This window comes from Salvelinus sp. IW2-2015, linkage group LG28 (assembly GCF_002910315.2).
Source record: "Salvelinus sp. IW2-2015 linkage group LG28, ASM291031v2, whole genome shotgun sequence".
In the NCBI taxonomy this organism is placed as follows: Eukaryota; Metazoa; Chordata; class Actinopteri; order Salmoniformes; family Salmonidae; genus Salvelinus; species Salvelinus sp. IW2-2015.
The window spans coordinates 26,632,493-26,650,492 of NC_036868.1; the positions used below are offsets into that span (position 1 = coordinate 26,632,493).

The 18,000-nt window shown below is 42.8% G+C and overlaps 1 protein-coding gene across 1 annotated transcript in view; it reads right to left on the minus strand.

The window, feature by feature from the left end:
* The window catches only part of LOC111954271 (1-phosphatidylinositol 4,5-bisphosphate phosphodiesterase beta-4), a 160,125-nt gene extending 142,527 nt beyond the window's left edge, over positions 1–17,598 (minus strand). Inside the window, 2 exon segments of the mRNA XM_023973863.3 lie at positions 12,820–12,867; positions 17,413–17,598. The gene's annotated coding sequence lies outside the window, so the exon portion shown is untranslated.
* Positions 17,599–18,000: the final 402 nt, after the last annotated feature.

Here is an 18,000-nt window from a genome sequence, read left to right on the forward strand (position 1 = left end):
ACAATACACCCCAACCCCATTCATTAAACTTTGACCTACCATCACCCACTGTCACAGGACACCACCACCCACTTACCCCAAGGTGGCTCAACTTACTCTGTCACGTTGCTTAACTTACCCCATAACCGGGGTAAGTTGTGCCAAGAGCCCACTTTTTTTTGGACAAGCTATGTTTTCAAAACTGTCATGTTTACTTAAATTCTGATTAATTCCAGGGATACACAACATCCTGAAATATGTGTAGCTATCTTTGTTAGAAAGAATATTATATTTCCCTTGATGTAGTAATGCTGAATGTCAAGAATTGCTAAAAACTTACCCCACTCTGTCCTATGGCTACTTTTTCTCTCTCCCCATCCTGTTTCACAGACACCGCCCCCGCCACTCCCCCTCCACGCCCTGTAGCAGCAACAAGCAGAGCGGATGGCCTCTCCCGAGTCGCGCAGGCTATGCAGCATGAAAGGGCTGAGGAACATGCATTTCGACTATCCGGATACCGGGAGAAATGCATGATTGATTTGAATACTGCAATTATTTAAAAATGCCCTTCCCTAGTGTCCATGTGTCTTCTGAAGCAGCCAACCACAGCCCCCACTCTCCCCCTATCTCTCTCTCCTTAGACTGAGAGAAGCCCTGGTGAAAGAGGGGAAAGGAAGAGGCTGAATTCCTCCAGTTTATCTAGTCATCTGATCTAGGCAGCCAGTCATGTGTTAGAGCAGCATTCAGACTAAGAGGGAAATCTGGTTTCAAAGTAACTATCCAGTAAAAATCTGACTTTTTAAAGTTAATATTCTGCTAACTCATACCCAAATAATGTTGTTGACTCATCCTATACTCGTATTTCTGGCTAAAGCATCAATTAAAAGAAAAAAACACAACAACAAAAAACTCACCTCAATCTTGTATTTCAAACCGTTTTTACAAATGTTTTTGGCTGAGAAGTCTCTATGGCTCAATGACTGAGCTGGCTAATCAGCTGTTTATTTGTAATTCATATTTTTATTGACCAGTACATGCCCACAATATTCTATTGTTGGGATTGTCGTAGCTGAATCAGAATTAGTTAGGTAACATAGATAAATATGATGTTTTATTTACATAATATGCTTATGTGAGATACTTGTCGTTAGAATGTCTCCCTTTGGACTATACTGTTGACAGTTGCAGTTATCCCTTCTCAGCTAGGGCTCAGTCACTTGGGGAACAGAGAGGGGAGAGGTCAGGCTTGTCTTCATATGTGAATGTATGTTAAACCATGTGGTGCTATGCAGAATATCAGAAGGGGATGAGGACAGAATGGAACATTGTCTTCTTATGGGAATGTGTCTGTAACTATTCCTAAACCATGTGAAGGGATGGCGTGATTAATGGGGAACCAGTTAGTTGTCTGTACGCCAGTCACTCCCTCCTTTTCTCATTGGGGGGAGGAGTATGGCAGTGTCTGGAACCATTGTATGTCCCCTCTGATGTTGCCCTTATCTTGACCTAGAGGATCACTCCCCTCAGTGAGCTTGTCCAGGAGTGGGGAGAAGAGGGGGTGTATTTGAGATGGGGGTATCTAGAATTGACAATTGATATACACCATTGGATGAGGTAACGTTTTGGTACTATAAGGTACCAAGAAAGAGATTAGAACCTCGTCTTAGAGACCAAACTGAACGATAATTTATAGCTAATGCTATCTGGCTATGGGATACTCCTCTCTCAAGTAAAAGTCTTTCTTTGTGAACTGTTCCTAAGATCTGTGGTGCGTCATGTAAGTTGAGAGGGGTGTATCTTGGCTATAAAAGATCTTGGCATTCTCTTATAGGCACTCTCAGAATTCATTTATAGACACCGAATTGATCTGAGAGTCAAAGGGAAGATGAGGTTTAAATATAACTTGTGTGTGGTTTGTAAACTCTCCTCATTTAGTAATACAGGAAATTACCACGACAGGATACACCCACACCACTCAAACGCTGCTTTTAACACTTTTTTTGGGGGGGGGGGGGACCTAATTCATAAAATCTGGAAATACCCTGTTCCTCTATTTTCCTCACTCTCCTCTACTCCTCTCTCCATTCACGTCTATCTTCTTCCCAGACATTCCTCTTCCACAATGCTTCTTTTCTTTAAGATGGGTGCCTCATCCTTTCCCTTTTTTTCTCTCTTCCTCTGTCTCTGCCCACCTGCTCTCTTCCTCTGTCTCTGCCCACCTTACAACTCTTTCGGAGATATCTTCACCTTAGCCAAATTCATTGGACCTCAGTTTTTCACAATTCCTGACATTCAATCCTAGTAAACATTCCCTGTCTTAGGTCAGTTAGGATCACCACTTTATTTTAAGAATGTGAAATGTCAGAATAATAGTAGAGAGAATTATTTATTTCAGCTTTTAGTTATTTCATCACATTCACAGTGGGTCAGGAGTTTACATACACTCAATTAGTATTTCGTAGCATTGCCTTTAAATTGTTCAACTTGGGTCAAACGTTTCAGGTAGCCTTCCACAAGCTTCCCACAATAAGTTGGGTGAATTTTGGCTCATTCCTCCTGACAGAGCTGGTGTACTGAGTCAGGTTTGTAGGCCTCCTTGCTCGCACACGGTTTTTCAGTTCTGCCCACAAATGTTCTATAGGATTGAGGTCAGGGCTTTGTGATGGTCACTCCGATACCTTGAATTTGTTGTCCTTAAGCCATTTTGACACAACTTTGGAAGCATGCTTGGGGTCATTGTCCATTTGGAAGACCCATTTGCGACCAAGCTTCAACTTCCTGACTGATGTCTTATGATGTTTCTTCAATATATCCACATAATTTTCCTCCCTCATGATGCCATCTATTTTGTGAAATGCACCAGTCCCTCCTGCAGCACAGTACCCCCACAACATGATGCTGCCACCCCCGTGCTTCACAGTTGGGATGGTGTTCTTTGGCTTGCAAGCCTCCCTGTTTTTCCTCCAAACATAGCGATGGTCATTATGGCCAAACAGTTCTATTTTTGTTTCATCAGACCAGAGGACATTTCTCCAAAAAGTACAATCTTTGTCCCCATGTGCAGTTGCAAACCGTAGTCTGGCTTTTTTATGGTGGTTTTGGAATAGTGGCTTCTTCCTTGCTGAGCAGCCTTTCAGGTTATGTCGATATAGGACTTGTTTTATTGTGGATATAGATACTTTTGTACCTGTGTCCTCCAGCATCTTCACAAGGTCCTTTGCTATTGTTCTGGGATTGAGTTGCACTTTTCGCACCAAAGTACGTTCATGTCTAGGAGACAGAACGCGTCTCCTTCCTGAGCGGTATGACAGCTGCGTGTTCCCGTGGTGTTTATACTTGCGTACTATTGTTTGTACAGATGAACGTGGTACCTTCAGGCGTTTGGAAATTGCTCCCAAGGATGAACCAAACTTGTGGAGGTCTACAATTCAGGTCTTGGCTGATTTCTTTGGAGTTTTCCATGATGTCAAGCAAAGAGGCACTGAGTTGGAAGGTAGGTCTTGAAATACATCCACAGGTACACCTCCAATTGACTCAAATTATGTTAATTAGCCTATCAGAGGTTTCTAACGCCATGACATCATTTTCTGGAATTTTCTAAGCTGTTTAAAAAGGCACAGTCAACTTAGTGTATGTAATCTTCTGACCCACTGGAATTGTGATACAGTGAATTATAAGTGAAATAATCTGTCTGTAAACAATTGTTGGAAAAGTGACTTGTGTCATGCACAAAGTAGATGTCCTAACCGACCTGCCAAAACTATAGTTTGTTAACAAGAAATTTGTGGAGTGGTTGAAAAACGAGTTTTAATGACTCCAACCTAAGTGTATGTAAACTTCCGACTTCAACTGTATATTAGCAGTAGTCTCAGTGTTTAGGCTCTTAACTATGGGGCATTACCAGGAGAGAACGATTGCCTCCTTCCATTGAAGCCACGGAAGTTCAAGGCCGACAGTGAATGAAAAAATGTAAATCTTCGTGGTCAATCTAAATAAAAAAATATGTTTTGAAGACAATCATGCTACCAATTATTGCTTCTAATACACCAGATTTAAGTTGGAATAAACGGCGCCGAAGGGGGTGGCTGACGTTTTACGGGCTCCTGTCAAACAGTGCTATTTCAAAAACAAAAAAATGCTTTTTGTTTATAATGTTGCTGCTACCGTCTCTTATGACCAAAAAAACGACGAGACGAGTAGGCATACCACCACTACCCTCCGTATTATTGGCCAACGTGCAATCATTGGAAAACAAACTGGACGATCTACGATTAAGACTATCCTACCAACGGGACATTAAAAACTGTAATATTTTATGTTTAACCGAGACGTGGCTGAACGACAACACGGATAATATAGAGCTGGCTGTCTTCTCAGTGCATCGGCAGAACAGAGCAGCTACGTCTGGTGAGAAGAGGGGCGGGGGTGTGTGTCTATTTCTCAATAACTGCTGGTGCGCGATGTCTAATATTAAAGAAGTCTCAAGGTATTGCTTGCCTGAGGTAGAATACCTCATGATAAGCTGTAGACCACACTATCTAACAGAGTTCTCATCTATATTATTCGTAGCCTTCTACTTACCAACACAAACCAATGCTGGCACTAAGACCTCCCTCAACAAGCTGTTTAAGACCATAAGCAAACAAGAAAATACTCATCCAGAAACAGCGCTCCTAGTGGCCGGGGACTTTAACGCAGGCAAACCTATTTCCGCTTTACCTCATTTCTACCAGCATGTTAAATGTGCAACCTGAGAAAATTTTTAAAAAAAACTCTAGACCACCGTTACTCCACACACAGAGACAAATATAAAGCTCTCCCCTGCCCTGCATTTGGAAAATCTGACCATAATTCTATCCTCCTGATTCCTGATTATCAGCAAAAACTAAAGCAGGAAGTACCAGTGACTCGCTCAATACGGAAGTGATCAGATGCCGCGGATGCTACGCTACAGGACTAATTTGCTAGCACAGACTGGAATATGTTCCAGGATTCATCTAATGGCATGGAGGAGTATATCACCTCAGTCAACTTCATCAATAAGTGCATCGACGACGTCGTCCCCACAGTGACTGTACGCACACTACCGTTCAAAAGTTTGGGTCCACATAAGAATGTCAATGATTTTGAAAGAAAAGCAAAAACATTTGTCCATTAAAATAACATCACATGGATCAGAAATACACTTTTAGACATTGTTAATCTTGTAAATCACTATTGTAGCTGGAAAAGGCAGATTTTTTAATGGATTATCTACATAGGCGTATAGAGGCCCATTATCAGCAACCATCACTCCTGTGTTCCAATGGCACGTTGTGTTAGCTAATCCAAGTTTATCATTTTAAAAGACTAATTTATCATTAGAAAACCCTTTTTCAATTATGTTAGCACAGCTGAAAACTGGCCTTCTTTAGACTAGTTGAGGATCTGGAGCATCAGATACTCTAGTTGAGTATTTAGACACCAGCTGTTCTGGACGAATGTGTAATCACGCTCTCCGTAGCTGGTGTGAGCAAGACCTTTAAACAGGTCAGCATTCACAGAGCCGCGGGGCCAGACGGATTACCAGGACGTGTACTCAAAGCATGCGCGGACCAACTGGCAAGTGTCTTCACTGACGTTTTCAACCTCTCCCTGCCAGAGTCTGTAATACCTACATGTTTCAAACAGACCTCCATAGTCCCTGTGCCCAAGAAAGCAAAAGGTAACCTGCCTAAATGATTACCGACCCGTAGCACTCACCTCGGTAGCCATGAAGTGTTTTGAAAGGCTGGTCATGGCTCACATCAACACCATCATGCCGGAAACCCGAGGCCCACTCCAGTTTGCATACCGCCCCAACAGATCCACAGATGACGCAATCTCAAATCACACTCCACACTGCCGTTTCCAACCTGGACAAGTGAGAATGCTGTTCATTGACTACAGCTCAGCGTTCAACACCATAGTGCCCACGAAGCTCATCACTAAGCTAAGGAACCTGGGACTAAACACCTCCCTCTGCAACTGGATCATGGTCTTCCAGGTGGTAAGGGTAGGCAACACCACATCTGCCACGCTGATACTCAACACTGGGGCCCCTCAGGGGTGTGTGATTAGTCCTCTCCTGTACTCTCTGTTCACCCACGACTGCGTGGCCAAGCATGACTCCAACACCATCATTAAGTTTGCTAACGACACAACAGTGGTAGGCCTGCTCACCGACAACGATGAGACAGCATATAGGGAGGAGACCTGGCAGTGTGGTGCCAGGACAAAAATCTCTACCTCAATGTGAGCAAGAAAGCAGCTGAAAGTGGACTATAGGAAAAGGAGGGCCGAACAGGCCCCCATTAATATCGACAGGGTTGAAGTGGAGCGGGTCAAGAGTTTCAAGTTCCTTGTTGTCCACATCACCAACGTACTATCATGGTCCAAACACACCAAGACAGTTCTGAAGACGGCACGACCTCACCTTTCCCCTCAGGAGACGGAAAAGATTTGGCATAGGTCCCCAGATCCTCAAAGTTCTACAGCTGCACCATCGAGAGCATCTTGACCGGTTGCATCACCGCTTGGTATGATAACTGCTCGGCATCTGACCGTAAGGCGCTACCATAAGGGTAATGCGTACGGCCCAGTACATCACTGGGGCCACGCTTCCTGACATCCAGGACCTATATACTAGGCAGTGTCAGAGGAAGGCTCACATTTTTTCCAAAGACTCCAGTCACCCAAGACATAGACTGTTATCTCTGCTAGGACCAAAAGACTCCTTAACAGCTTCTACCCCCAAGCCATAAGACTGCTGAACAATTAATCAAATGGCCACCCAGACTATTTACATTGACCCCCCCTCCCCTTTGTTTTTAAAACTGCTGCTACCCGCTGTTAATTATCTATCCATAGTCACTTTACATATTACCTCGACTAACCTGTACCCCCGCACATTGACCCGGTACCGGTACTCCCTGTATATAGCCTCATTTATTGTTATGTAATTTTCTTGTGTTACTTTTAGATATATATATTTTTTTAACTTTAGTTTATTTAGTAAATATTTTCTGAACTCTATTTATTGAAATGCATTGTTTGTTAAGGGCGTTAAGGGCGTGTAAGTAAGCATTTCACGGTAACACCTGCTGAATTCAGAGCATGTGACAAGTACACTTTGATTTGAACCAATTATTATTTTTAAATCGCATACAGTTATGAGGATAATTGAGTTACTAAATGCAGCCTTCAACTTGAGTTACTCAATAAGAGGGGGCAGCAGTGAGCTAACCTGCAACGTCACTTCCTGGAGTAGCTCAAACGGCACATGTTATGTCGCCATCTTAACCGACTTAAAATTTGGCTTCAATGCGCTATTAAGTCTTCACATAGGTATGAATGGTGTCGCGTGATCGATGGCTTTGTCTATTCATACATGGGACTTGTTTCAGGAAACAAAGCGTATGCCGCACATCACTAATTCACAGGGGAGGTATTTGAACGTAAACATCTATGTTTTTGTCAAAATGCATTTTTTGGCAGAAATGCCTTCTGGAACATGTGAACCTTTATGTGCCTTAACAAACTTGTATGCCATCTGCAAATACAATTGTTAACTTACGAGCCTAATTCCCGCTATGACTGGCTGAGATACGCTTCTGTCTATAACAAAAGGCTGCTCAGTATGTGTAGGTAATCCTTTCTAATGCATATTTTTTTAAAGATGTCACGAAGAACTGCAAAAATGTTGCTCTCGACTTTCTGTAGGACCGAGTTCTTGAAATCAGTGGAACGCCCGGTGGAAGCAGAGTATGATAGCTAAGGAGATGGAGAAAATTCTGGCGTTTGATTGCAAATATGCAGAGGGAGTCAAAAAGAGAACTCTCAGGTAGAAGCCCCTGCTTTTATTTCGTCACACTCACAACCGTAAGCTATTTTCTGTAATTAGCTTGCCATTCAGTTGTAAATAATTATCTTGTTGTGAGTTTATTTTCATTGTAATAATGAATACAAATTAGCTAAAGTGAAGACATTGTCAGCTATATGATATGGTCATTATTTGAACTGGATAGCCAGCTAACTTAACATTAGCTAGCTAGCTAACAAGCTAGAAACAAACAAAAACATTGTTTAGAAATTTGCTTTTAGTTGCCTGGTTTGCTGGATTGACATATACTAAATTCATTTTTAAACTGAGGGGTTTATTGGTGTTAAAATACACTGGTTAAGCTATTTTGGACCACCAGGCTGCTGATGTCAAGCATGTGAATTCTTAAAGAGATGGGTGGGGCTCAGGCTTAAGAGGGTGTGAACGATGCTGAATGGGTGTAGACAAAGAAGAGCTCTCCAGTAGGTGTATCAAAACATTCAAGGGCCATTTTCTCGAAAGTGGAGTAACAAGTTTATCAACTTTCAAAGCAGAATTACTTTCACATTGTTCCTCAACTGTAGTGTATGATATACCATTTCCTAGCTCGGAGTCTCTACTTTTATCCAATGTAAAAAACACAGTATCAAATTGTTCTACGTAAGACCGAATCGAGCCTGTCTGTCACATATACAGTCATTGAGCATTACCTTGGAATCATAAGGAGCTGTGTGTGTGTGTGTGTGTGTGTGTGTGTGTGTGTGTGTGTGTGTGTGTGTCATGTTATGTTATAGTAAGCTGTACTACAGTAAACTGGGTGATGTGTTACAGTGTTTTGTAACATTATTCTTAGCGTGTCAGTGTCATAACATTGAGGGTAATAATAGCTATCTTGGAGAGGACACACAGGAGAGAGGAGGACACGTTCTGCATTCTGGAACGAAGGTCATCAGTTTAATTGGAAGTGCAAATTGCGTTCACATGTACAGAAGCCCACAGTGGATTGAGGCACGGGTGGAGAACCAATGTGAGCGGCGAGATGTGTGTGTCTGTCCTCCAACCTGAGGTAATTTCACAGCTAAGGGGATGTTACCCGATGTTGAGGCGACAAGATCATTTGGACAAATATTTGATTTAAAAGGAGCGATATTGACTTGTCAATATGTGCTAACACCAGACATCTGTTGGAGGGACAGAGACGTCTTTCCTTCCATCGCCATCTTTTTTTCCACTTTTGCTTGTGGAGGATCGGGTGTTCTCTTTTCTCTCTCTCTTTCCATTCTCCCTCTGGACACACACACAGTATGATTCCTCTGCTGCTGAGTGACAGGGTGTGTTCCGGTCGTAACCCCACAGTAGCACACTTCACACACACACACACACACACACACACACACACACACACACACACACCCCACACACACACACACACACACACACACACACACACACACACACACACACACACACACACACACACACACACACACACACACACACACACACACACACACACACACACACACACACCACACACACACCACACACACACACACAGCCTTTCAGGGTCAATGAAATGTGCGACTGTATAAAAGAAACACACACACAAGCAACAAAATCAGGCAGTCACACAGGCTGCTTATCAATGAGTGATGATGGAGAATGTTCCGAGTGCATTTCACATCATTCATACGTGGGAAACTCTATAAGAAATTATACCTACACGTCCATCATTCAACCCGACCAGCGACATCACATCATTCAACGCAGCAGTAGATTCTCAGTGACTTCCAGCTCTCTCCATGTCTCATAGGCTGAGGCCGGAATTCAAACAAACTCAGATAAATGACCCATCTATATTATAATAATGTAAAGCTCTCAGCTGCGGGAGGATCTCCTCCTACAATTTTGCACCGATTTTCTTAATTTTAGGCCAAAAAAAAGCGTGTCATCGTCTTATATCCGTCTGTCCACTTTATATTCCGCAAATTGACTACATTACCCATAATGCTCATTGACTAGACCTCCCCAAATTATCATGGCAATTATGCATCACAATAGTTGGCTAATACTATTCTATGCAACATGCAGCAATCCAGTAGGCCTATAGAAGGTACAGTATCAGCTGCACTTATAGTCTATGGCGGGCCCATGCTTAAAATCTTCAGTGGCATATCTCATGACCCGTTGCCCTGTTTTCCTCAACTCAAAGCATAGGCAACAAACGTGAGCTGGTAGACTAGTCAGCCTGCACTGGAGAGGTGGATGTTTGGCGCGCGCAACGGAAACTTTGAGAGAGGAGGGTCTCAGCTTTCTGTAGGTATGACATTTATTTCCCAGCTCTCAATATTTACCGTTTTAACACCAAAGTATCTTAGAGACATAGCATAGTTTATGGAGCGTGGGATATGCACAACTGGCATTCCAGGTGATTGCATAGGCCTTTACAGAGGCGACGGCCTATGCTGCAAAGCACTTTAGGACAATACATTTACTGTTAGATGAATAAGTTACACGACTAACTATCAGGAAATTAGATTTAGCGATTTAGCTAATGGGTTTTGATATACCACTTCCTCAGATGGTGAATTAGCCCCAAGCCTATTAGCCTGTAGATATTTGTACACAAAAAAGATGTAAGCAAATTCATCTCTGTTGAGCAAAATAAATATCACATTCTGGAGCCCTATTTCGACTGTAAAATGATAGCAACAATGCCTAATTGTCTACCCGAAATTCATGCCAACCACTGGTATAAGTGTTGCACATCATCAGTCCTGCTTAGACATGTTCGATTAAAGTTGCATTATGTAGAAATCGCTCTGCCGTTTCCTGGTTGCTAAAACTCTTAATAGTTTGCCTAAAACATTTTTTATAGTATAGTGTAGAGAATCATGTACCAGCTAAACTGATGTGAAATATATTTTCCATAACCAAAAATATTGTTGTGTTAGCTGTTTGAAGCTTGTGTACAAGACGCAAAAACTACATTTACGATCGGAAAGCATAGAAATAGCACACATAGAACATTTATGTGAATTTGATTGGGTCGCCTAAAAAGTTGCACATTGCCACTTTAAACGTAACTAAAACGTATTTCTTGAATCATACCATCTCAATAGGCCACACCCCTCCCTAACCCGGACGATGCTGGGCCAAATGTGCGCCGCCAAGGGCTTCCGAGTGGCGCAGCGGTCTAAGGCACTGCGTCGCAGTGCTAGAGGCGTCACTACAGAGCCTGGTTCAATCCCAGGCTGTATCACAACCGGCCGTGATCGGGAGACCCATAGGGCGGCGCACGATAGGCCCAGCGTCGTCCGGGTTAGGGGAGGGTTTGGCCGGGGTAGGCCGTCATTGTAAATAAGAGACCTGAAAAAAATCTGTGCAGCGACGCTCCCCATCCAACCTGACAGAGCTTGAGAGGATCTGCAGAGAAGAATGGGAGAAACTCCTCAAATACAGGTGTGCCAAGCTTGTAGCGTCATACCCAAGAAGACTTTAGGCCGTAATCACTGCCAAAGGTACTTCAACAAAGTACTGAGTAAAGGGTCTGAATATTTATGTAAAAATTTGCTTTGTCATTATGGGGTATTGTGTGTAGATTGATGAGGGAAAAAAACACATTTAATCAATTTCAGAATAAAGTAACAAAATGTCGAAAAAGTCAAGGGGTCAGAATGCACTGCGTGTTTTGTGTTTGTTTGAAATGTGGCCTGAATCTCTAGTGAATGCAGAAGACTGCACCAAGCTAAGGTAGTGAACGAATGTCAACTCACAGTTAAAAATAGGAACAAACCCTGATATCAATTTCCTATTAAAAAAACGGAACATTCCCCTTTTAAAAAGTAGGAAGCTGGAGATAGTATGTTCACAAAACATCTGGTCTACAATGGCTACTGTATAATGTTGTTTCCTAGGAGGTGTGCCGATATGGCCACACTTTTATTCGCAATCGTATCCGTAAGTTGACAGTTGATAGTCGGATAAGATGAGACTCGTGATTAAAAAAATAATTGAAGTGTTTTAATATGCCTAAATAAATGTTGGCAAAATACCTCGCTGCACATTCTCACTGCAAAAAAAGCTGCAGATTAAAGAGCAGTGCACGTAGGTGTGTGCGTGTGTGTGTGTGTGTGTGTGTGTCTGTAAATCAGCTGTAAATCAGTCAGAATGCGCATCAGCGTTTCATTCTTTTTCCCTACCCTTGGCCCGCTTGTTAGATGTTCTGCACGTTGATAGCGTGATAGCAAACGTCCTCGCCGTGTGCTTTATCACAATAGAAAGCTGCAGCAATCTAAATGATCCCACCGAAAACATGCGAGGAAAAGTGATTTGGCGAAATTATGAAGAGAGTGGACAGAGAAATACAGCTTCACTCTATCCAATCAGAGCAGCAGGCTCAACATATAGCCAAGCCCTTCTCTTTACAGCCAGGCAAACTAGCCCGTTGAGTTATTTAGACCATGTAAAACCTTGCACATGACTTGACTAAAAGACAGTACATTATGGTATAGTAACTCTGTGACTGAATGACATGAGAAAGATGCTTCCTGGCACCCGAAAATTACTTTTTCCCCCCGATCGAGGGATAATTTWAAAAAAAAATACTTGGATCATAATGGCATCCAGAAAATTGCCCATATCCGTTATGATACTCGTTTTGTCCGACTACTCGGCACACCCCTATTGTTTACCCATAGTCCGTTTCCACTCCTCTCATATTCAACAGTACCGAGAAGACAAGATCACCTGCTCATACACGTAGACTATAGATGACATAGGACGCGTATCTCTGTCATTAAGGGCCGGCTGTGGTTCACAAACATTTCTATAAACCCCCCGAAAAATGGCCCTTGCACAAAAAAGGCGTCATCTAACATTATGTGTGTTTTAAAAACGCAAGGGCAGAGGGAGATCTAGCAAGACAACCACAATGTCCAAGAGTACAAACAACAACCGTTTGTTTCACCGATTAGGTCGAAAATAAATCTTCAACTTACCAATTCAGCACATGAAGTAACTTCAGCGGGTGAAACGCATATCTTGGCCTGTGAGGTCAGAGAAGGGAAAATGTAATAACAAGTCAGGGGCTAAAAGCTCTGGAGATTAGGATCCTTCCCTGAAACCAGTAAATCCTTCAAACTATGGACATGAACCTCACAGACAGACACAGGCGCGCACACACACCACCGTGGAGGCTTGGGATGAGAGGCTGGGCATGTCAAATGTCTCGCTATAACAATAAAGCTGAACGACGTGACTCATAATGTGTTCAAACAAACAATGGAGCTGTTCTTTATTACATCGACTGATGTTCAGTGAGTGTGTGTGTGTGTGTGTGTGTGCTGGGCTACACCGTCTTACCCAGACCTTACACAGTATGTCCATTTTTTTGATAGATGGATCACTGCAACATGGCTGAGAAGAGGACGAGAGGACCGGACGGGAGGAGAACATGATACCTCAGTCAAAACAAAGGATGGAAATGGCAATATGGAGTCAGATGGCTGACCTAGAGCAGACGGCACTGAGAAAAGGCACGTGAAGCTCTCAGCATGCCTCCCCTCAGATGGAGGTGAGAGAACGCTGGGTGATGTGCTCAGGAAACCGTGTGTGAAAAGAGCAGCTGATTTCTTCGTCTCCAATTTTGGCCATTCTGAAATCGGCACAGTATTTTTCTGTCTACAAATACATTTCACCCCAATGTTTCCCTGACCCTGGTGTTCAAGTGGACAACCACAGGTCAACTGAAGTCAGGAGCTGTCATCTGTCCCATTGCAACTCCACCAGATGCTCAGGTGTTGGACTGACAGATACAAGGTTGCTGGTTCGAGTCTCACTTGGCTTACCTAAATGTTCAGCAATATTAATGTTGGTTACCTCACCAGTATCAAAACCAACAACCCCACGAAGGAAGACCCAAACAAATACAAGTACCACTTACAGTATGAAGCGGGCATGACCATTATACCACTACCAGCATCTCCAAACACAACAAACCTTGGCCTGTGTGAGTGTGTGTGTGTGTTTTCTGATATAAATCTCCACGGGCAGACCTATAGAGCTAGGGGACAGCAGCATGCAGCAGGCCTGAATACCAGCCAAAATCCACATTATAGCAACACTCAACATCATCACACATAAAATACTGTTGAAGTCGGAAGTTTACATACACCTTAGCCAAATACATTTTTCACCATTCCTGACATTTAATCCTAGTAAAAACTCCCTGTCTTAGGTCAGTTGGGATCACCACTTTATTTTAAGAATGTGAAATGTGAGAATAATAGTAGAAAGAATGATTTATTTCAGCTTTTAGTTATTTCATCATACAGATGAACGTGGTACCTTCAGGCGTTTGGAAATTGCTCCCAAGGATGAACCAGACTTGTGGAGTTTTACAATTTTTTTTGAGGTCTTGACTTATTTATTTTCATTTTCCTATGATGTCAAGCAAAGAGGCACTGAGTTAGAATGTAGGCCTTGAAATACATTCACAGGTACACCTCCAATTGACTCGAATTATGTCAATTAGACTATCAGAAGCTTCTAAAGTCATGACATCCTTTTCTGGAATTTTCCAAGCTGTTTAAAGGCACTGTCAACTTAGTGAATGTGAACTTCTGACCCACTGGAATTGTGATACAGTGAATTATAAGTGAAATAATCTGTCTGTAAACAATTGTTGGAAAAATGACTTGTGTCATGCACAAAGTAGATGTCCTAACCGACTTGCCAAAACTATAGTTTGTTAACAAGAACTTTGTGGAGTGGGTGAAAAACGAGTTTTAATGACTCCAACCTAAGTGTATGTGAACTTCCGACTTCAACTGTACTTTGATTTACTGATGGTCAATACTGAAGGGAAGAAGTATGCAATTCATCTTTTGACTATTTTAAACTTGGACATGGCTGCATTTGTGTCACCCATAGTAGGCCTAGCTCATACAAAAATAACTGTACTGGGGATACTGGATGCTGACTATCTTAGCTATTTATAATTACATTTAAAACTAATAAACAGACATAGCATTAACAACCATATCCACAAATGCATGCAAAGCACCGGAGCTGCTGCTGGATTAATAAATAGCAATGAAATGACAGCAAATGTTCACCCAGTTTGCTGCACCCGAAAGTAGTCTTTAAGCTTGTGATACAGCAAAAAATGTTCAACAGTCTGCGACCCGGAAAATGGACATAGAAGGACAGGAGAATTAGGTTCTCCATAGACATACCTCTCCATCATCTGTCCTCTAAACACAGTGTGTGTGTGTGTGTGTGTCCTCTACCACTAAGAGCCACACAGAAGGAGTCGTATCCTTCTATTTTTGCAGGCGGCAGGGTAAACAATGTGATTCATAGGAATCCTATCTGTTTGTTTTGCCTGTTTGGCTAAGTGTCATTTGGGAGACTCTGATCAGCAATGGTACTGCTTTTAAGTCCATGCGAGAAACACGCACACAGCAACCTGATTCACAATGCAGCATCAGCCATTCCATTAACACAGCACAGTCAACATTCCTTACAGAATCACTGCATTGTGTAATAAACACCTTATATATCACCTTTTAGGTAACAGGGCCCAAAACCTGTTTAGCCTTCCCCCTCAAACAATTACCATACCTTCTGGTCCGAATAAAACACCCACACACTAAGCTTCTTAACCCATCTCTCCTCATCAGAATCAGTGTTAGGCTACATTGTAGCTTCTATGCCATGCAGGTAAGGTAATTGATTTTGTGCGAGGGAGGGAGGAAAGGTAGGGCGATGTTTGTCTCTTCTAATCACCATAAAAGTGCTTATGGCACTGTCAATACTGACCTGTGTAGGGTTCTCACACACAGCAGACATACGGTGGCAGGAGCTACTGAACTCAACACACGCAGTCACACAGACAGAGATAAACTCTTCAATAGAGATCAGTTAGAGACCTAAAGACATTGCATTAAGAAGCCATTATTATTACCGTTGTTTTACAGTACGGTTGTTATTGTGGGAAATAAGTGTTTTCTTTCGCCATTATAAACCCCTCAGATCCTATCTGTCTAATGAAAAGCGTGCGACACATAAACATACAGAATACTGTTTTCTTTCTACATCTGACAGTTTATTACTTGTTCAATTCATTCTAGTGACCAACAGCAACATATTTTCTATGCAAGGTCAATTCGACCACTCTAGGGTTAATATCTCGGTCGAAGCTAAGAAAGCAGGCACTTTATTGCATTTCGACCGAGTCGTGGCCAAAGTGTCTCTATTCGCCCCCATTAGCTAAACGCCACCTCAAACGCAGAGATTGTATTTTTTTTTTTTTAAGTGTCTCCAAACACTTCTTGTTCCCGTCAATGACCGCACGCACATACAGGACATTGGCCCCGCGCGTGCACGCGAACAGGTGTCGGTTCCGCGCACAGGTGTGTGTCCGTCATTCCCCTGAGGCCAAAAAAAGGTATCCTTGTATACACTTTTTCTCCCTAGCGTCAACATACATAGTAACTGTTCATTGGTCAAATGCAAATAGTCTTTCTCAATCATATCAAAACAGAAAATGTGCAACATATGGGAAAACGCCACGGGAAAATTGACTATCTAAAATTTAAATGCATTTCGCTGTCTGCTAATTCTTCCAGAAATCAGCCACGATAGCTCAAGAGAAGTAATTGACTGGCCGTTATTTCTAGATTGTCTTGCGTGTGATGGACGACGCGGAACATGCATGGCAAATGATCTTACACCGCTCATACAGCCCTAAACATCAGAACAATTGCTTACGTTAGCGAGCTAACGTTAGCTGTCTAACATGAGCAGACGTCGTTAGCATGAGTTGTGATCTAGCCATTTCCACAACATGTAAAAATAGAGCAAGCTATTGTTCAATAAATCGTATGTTTGTTCATAGCTAGCTAGTAGCTGCCATATTTTTTAAACCCAAATAGTGTAGAAGGGCTTAGCTACGTAACATACAACAGTAGCTATAGCAAGTGCATCTGTCTCACGCAAGCAGCGCGCCAGTATACTTTTATGGGCAAGCAAGCTTGATATCCCTGGTGCTGTCTGTCCCGTCAGCTAACGTTAGCAGCTAGCTAGCCGCTAGCTTGGCGAAGGAAACATCGATTTGTCAAGTTTTTGACGGTGAAAAACAGCTGCATGGCTAGACAGCTAACGTTGCACACCATCTCGGATACCGTTCCATTTCATAAAAAAACGAACGCGATGGATGAATATGACAGCCATGCACGTGTTGTAAGCGCATGTACACGAGCTAGAATTATTTTTGCATCAAACCACGAACGAGACCAGTCCCTTTCGAAAATAACCCACATGATTTGCCCCTGTTTCTGCAACATAGCAGCGGCTTTCCTATCGGGATGGTGCGAAAATCCGCTTGCAGACTGACCGCTCTGCTAGAGATGGGAGTTGAAGAGTCTCACGGCTTTTCAACCACCAATATGACCAAGATAATGTTCTCTCCGAACCTAGAGACACCCACATAAATGAATCATACAGCTGTGGTGCTCAGCAACACATCTCGAATGTCCCACTTGCAGGCAATTTGAGGCAAAAAGACAGAAACATGTATATACCCTTACGTGAATTGGTGGTCGACGAGAACGGATTAAATCCGATGTCAAAAATGATGCTTGCAGAGGCTGGGCTGGGATTTTCTCTCTTGCTTCCAGCTGCTGTATCTCCCGCCCTCTCTCTGTCCCTCTCACACACTCTCTCTCTCTTCCCTTGTCTCTCTTTATCCCTCCCTTCCAACAAACCCGCTCCTCTTGTACCACTCGCCCTCCAGTGGAGATTAGCCCGGTGCGGTTCGAGGAACTCCACTCTGGATGTGTGCGTGCGTGTTGGCGTGCGTGCGTGCGTCTAGTGTACGTGCGTGCATGTGTGTGTGAGCCCGCAGATGAATGGCAAGTTGTCATGGACAGTGAGGTATCGACTTCCCCTCCCTACAATGCAAACAGCAATGGTCTGCTGAGCAACACACATGAGCGCGTTTCTTACAATATAGCATAGCTGCCTAGGCTATGGAGTAAGGGAATATTATGTTATGAGTGCTCAAGCCACCAACAGTAGGCTATAAACATCCACAAATACAAATGCAATGGTTTATTTGAGAGAACAGTAAATGTTCATGTTTGAGTAAGTAGAGCCCCCTCTAACTGGTCTTCTTC